Source organism: Castor canadensis, chromosome 3, assembly GCF_047511655.1.
Source record: "Castor canadensis chromosome 3, mCasCan1.hap1v2, whole genome shotgun sequence".
Taxonomy (NCBI): domain Eukaryota; kingdom Metazoa; phylum Chordata; class Mammalia; order Rodentia; family Castoridae; genus Castor; species Castor canadensis.
Genome location: NC_133388.1, coordinates 74,713,817 through 74,719,074, shown reverse-complemented (window position 1 = coordinate 74,719,074; position 5,258 = coordinate 74,713,817). Strand labels below are relative to the sequence as shown.

The 5,258-nt window shown below is 36.6% G+C and overlaps 1 pseudogene; it reads left to right on the top strand.

The window, feature by feature from the left end:
• Nucleotides 1-3,790: 3,790 nt before the first annotated feature.
• Nucleotides 3,791-4,849, top strand: LOC109674505 (uncharacterized; annotated as a pseudogene).
• Nucleotides 4,850-5,258: the final 409 nt, after the last annotated feature.

Sequence of the window (5,258 nt, the reverse complement as noted above, 5' to 3'; positions counted from 1 at the left end):
TGCCCCAAACAATGTATGCACATGTGAATAAATGAATAAGAAATTTTTTTAAAAAGTAGAAAAATTTCAAACAACTTATCACTGCATCTCAAGGAGCTAGAATACCCAAAGCAAATAAACCCAAAATTAATGGAAGGAAAGAAGAAAGCTCAGAGAAGAAATAAATGAAATGGAGACTAAAAAAAATATAAGTAACCAATGGAAAAGAACTAGTTCTTCAAAAGTTAAAAAAAATAGGGAAACCCTTACCTAGACTAAGAAAAAACAGACAACAGACTAAACAAAATCACAGATAAAAAGGGAGACATTACAAACAACAGATGCCACGGAAGTATGATCATTCCGTATTACTATAAATAACTGTATGCCAACAAACTTAATAATCTAGAACAAATGGACAAATTCCTAGACACATACACCTTCCTAAGACTGAATCAAGAAGAAATAAAATCTGGAACAGACCAAAAACAAGTAGTAAGATTCAATCAGTAATAAACACCCCTATGAAAGAAAAGCCAGGGAGCAGATGGCTTCACTACTGAGTTCTGCCAAACACTTAAAGAAAAATAAGTCATTCCAATAAACAGAAGGAGAAGGAATTCTTCCAACACATTCTATGATGCCAGTATTAACCTGATACCAAAACCAGATAAAGACAGAACAAAAGGGAAAAGTACAGGGCAATTCAATATCCTTGATGAACATAGATGAAAAAATCCTCAATGAGGTAGTAGCAGCCAAATCCTACAGCATGTTAAATGATTATTCATCATGACCAAGTAGGATTCATCCCAGGGATGCAAAGATGGTTCAATATACACAGATCAGTAATACACCACATTAACAGAATGAAGGACAAAAACCATATGGTCATCTCAATAGATGCAAAAGACATTTGATTATGCTCTCATGATAAAAAAAAATGCTGAAGAACAAATTAGATATAGAAGGAATACACCTCAACATAATAAAGGCCATTTATAATAAGCCAACAGCTAGTGTCATACTGCATGGGGAAAAGCTGAATGCTTTCTAAAATCTGAGACAAGACAAGGATGTTTATTTTCACCATTTTTATGTAACAGTTCTGGAAGTCCTAGCCAGAGCAATCAAGCAAAATTAAAAAATGAAGGGTATCCAAACTGGAAAAAAGGAAAATTTGTCACAGTTCACAGATGACAAGATATATAGGGAGAAAGAAACCCCAAAAAAATCTACCAGAAAACTATTAGAATTAATAAGTGAATTCAGCAAAGTCATAGGGTAAAAATTCAACTTACAAAATAATTGACATTTCTATATGCCAGTAGTAAATTATCTGAAACAGAAATTAAGAAATAAATCTCATTTGTGATAGTTAAAATATTAAAGTAAAATACTTTGGCATAAATGTAACCAAGGAGGTAAAGATTCCCACAATGAAAATTATGAAACATTGATGAAGTAAATTAAAAAGGACACAAAAAGTGGAGATACTCCATGTTTGTGTATTTAAAAAACCAAATTTGACAAGTTGACAAAATGTCTAAACCCAAAGGTATCAGTAGATTCATTATAATTCTTATCAAAAGGTCAATGACTTACTTTATAGAATTAGAAAAAAAATTCCAAAATTTATATGCTTTGCATTTCTTTATGACCAGGTATGTTGAGCATTTTTTAATGTGTTTTTTGGCTGTTTGAACATCTTCCTTTGAAAAAGCTCTGTTCAGTTCATTTGCCCATTTCTTCATTGGATCATTGATCTTTTGGGAGTTTAGTTTTTTGAGCTCCCTGTATATTCCAGTTATCAGTCCCTTGTCAGATGTATAGCTGCCAAAAATTTTCTCCCATTCTGTGGATTGCCTCTTAAATCTAGTGGGCATTTCTTTTGTTGTTTAGAAACTTTTAAATTTCATGTAGTTGCATTTGTCAATCATTTCTCTTAGCTGCTGAGAGAAATTAATTCCAGTGTATTCCCTGCTCTTTCCTGCACTAGCTTCAAAGTTTCTGGTATTATATTAAGGTCTTTAATCCACTTTGAGTTGATACTTGTATAAACAACAAGTGTAGGCCAGGATGTGGAAAGGAACCTTCATGCACTGCTTGTTGGAATATAAATTAGTACAACCACTAGAGAAAACAGTATGGAGGCTCCTCATAAAACTAAAACTAGAACTGTCATATGATCAAGCAATATCACTCATAGGGATACAGCTTACAATAAAGGCACCTGAATACCCATGTTTATTGCAGCATTATTCACAATAGCTAATCTGTGGAAACAACTAAGATGCCCCACTATTGATGAATGGATTAAGAAAATGTGGTATTCATATACAATGGAATTTTATTCAGCCATAAAGAAGAATGAAATTTTTTTGTTTACAGGCAAATGGATGGAACTGGAGAACATCATCTTAAGTGAAGTTAGCCATGTTCAAAAAGTCAAAGGCCGCATGTTTTCTCTCATATGTGCAATATAGGCCCAATACAAATACAAGCAATATTATGAAAAAACAGGTCATGCAAAGGGGAGGTCACATAAAGAGAGGGAAAGTAAAAGAAGGGAGTTAAGAAGGTGAATATGGTTGATGTACTTCCTAGACAAGAATGAATATAGAATTTTTAAAACTGCTGAAATCACCATAAGAAGGAGACTAAGGTAGAAAGGAGAAAAATAGAGGGGATGAAGCAATTTCTGTTATATATGAAATGTCACAATGAAATACCCTGTATAGCTAACTTAAACAAACAAAAATGTCACTTTTTTTTTTTTTTTTTTACAAAACAAAACAAAATGGAGAACAGGAAGACAAAACAGGTCCTATGCAAGGGATTGGTACCAATGGGAGGGTGGAGGGTATAAGGGTAAGAGAGTGAATATGGTGGAAATACTGTGCACACCTGTATGTAAATGGGAAAATGAGACCTGTTGAAACTATTTCAGGAATGGGGGGAGGAAGGATAAGGGAGAATGATGAAGGGGTGAATTCAATTATGATACATTGTAAGAATTGTTGTAAATGTCACAATGTACTCTCAGTAAAACAATAAAAATAAAAAATAATAAAAATAAACAAAATTTATTTGGAACCACAAAAAGAACTCAATAACCAAAGTAATCTTGAGCAAAATAATAGAAAACAGCTCACTACTTGGTTACAAAACATATTGCAAAGCACTAGCAATCAAAATAGCAGGTTTTGGCTTAAAAACAGACACACAGATGAATGGCAGAAAGCAGAGAACCTAGTAATCAACTTATGCATCCACAGTCAACTGATTTTTAAGAAAGGTACTAAGAACATGCAAATTTCCAAGGTATTGTAAAGGTTAGATATCCACATGCAGAAAAATGAAACTATACCTCCATTTCTCACCAGTCACAAAAACAGCAACTCAAAGTGGTTTAAAGACTTAAATATAAAGCATGAGTCTATGAAAGTTCTATAAGAAGAATAGGGTTTCCTCAGGACATGGAAACGGGTAAGGATTTTTTGAACAAGACCCCAAAATCAAAGGGAATAAAAGCAAAATTTGGCCAATGGAATACAGAATAAAAAGTTTCTTCAAAGAAAACAACCAACCAAGTAAAGAAACAACCTACAGAATGAGAGAAAGTATTTGTAAACTATACATCTGACAAATGGTTGGTATCCAATATAGGTAAGGCACTCTGAAAGCTCAAAAGCAGTGTGTGTGTGTGTGTGTGTGTGTGTGTGTGTGTGTGAGCAAAAGATCTAAACAGACATTTCTCAAAAGAAGACGCCTAGCCTAGGCTGGGGGCACTCTGGTACAGTCCTTGGCCATGTTGGTAGTGGCTGTGGTGCCCCACTAAGTCGCTGAAGCCCCCAAAATGTTGCATCTGTCTGGTCAGAGGACCCAGTGGTTCATGATGCCAGGCCAGAGAAAGACCAATTCCAAGACTGGGAGTTGGGGAGCAGGTGTACACGTAACAGAGCCTCATGCACCTGAACGGCAAGAAGGCAGTGAGGAGGAAACTGCAAAATGGAGTAGCAGCATGACTTCCTGGAAATGCAAGAAAGCGCAGATGAATGAACTGGAATAGAAACTGGTAGATTTAGAAGAAAAGAACCAAAAACTTTTGCTAGAAAATCAGCTTTTTGGAGAGAAAACTCATGGCTTTGTAATTGAGAACCAGGAGTTAAGGTTGTGCTCAGAATGGATGCCCTGGCTGCTGAAGAGGAGGCCCTTGGCTGGGTCTTTGGAGTCTGCATCAGGTGCAGGCTCAGTTGTCACCCTCCCACCCCCACACCTGCCTCAAACTCTCCCCATGAATTCTGATGGCATTAGCTCTTTAGACACTGAATCTGATATCCTTTTAGGCATTCTGGAAAACTTGGACCCAATTATCTTCTTCAAATGCCCATATCCAGAGTCTACCTGTCTGCAGGACCTTCCAGAGATCTATCCAGAAAAACCTAGTTCCTTACCAGCCTCCCTTTCTCTGTCAATGGGGATATCATCAGTCAAGCTAGAAGCTATTAATGAACTCATTCATTTTGACCTTGTATATGCCAAGCTTCTAGTCTTAGATATGCCCTCTGAGAAAGAGAGCCAAACTAATGGGATAGCAAAAATCAAGGAAGCATCTCTCAGTTCCTCAGACAATGATTATCTTGAATTCATTATCTCAGGGAAAGAAGAACCTATGAAGATGAATTCATTCCAGAGCTTGGTATCTCAAATCTCAAATCTACTTTCATCCAGCCATTGCCTGAAGCCATCTTCATGCCTGCCAGATGATTATAGTGACTGTGGCTATGAGGGCTCCTCTTCCCCTTTCAGCTACATGTCCTCTTGGGACAAACCAAGTGTCTTCTTAATTCTTTTCTCACCTCATTAGTGTCTTAGAAGCAATGTAGCACTGTTACACTGCCTGAAGGATAGCAGAGAAGCCTGTCTAGGCTTCATTCAAAAAGACAAAATAGAAGATATGCAGCCCCAGAGAATGCCTCCAAAATATTTGACTCCAAGTCTTGTGTTTTCACCTCCAGCAGTCTAAGGTAGTCAAAGATTTTATGGTAATTCAGAACTACAGATTTCAAGACTGTACTTTTACCTTAAAGGCAGCAGTTTGGCCTGCAGTATTTACACAGGGATCATTTGATATGTGTCTTAGAGTACACATGGAATTTGCTGTGGTTTTTTATCATTTCTTCCTCCCTTTCTTGGCATCCTAGCCTTCCCCTGACTTTAGGTGTTTTAGTTAACTTCTATGAACAGAGAAACACCTGTGGGGAGGGCCTTCTTTG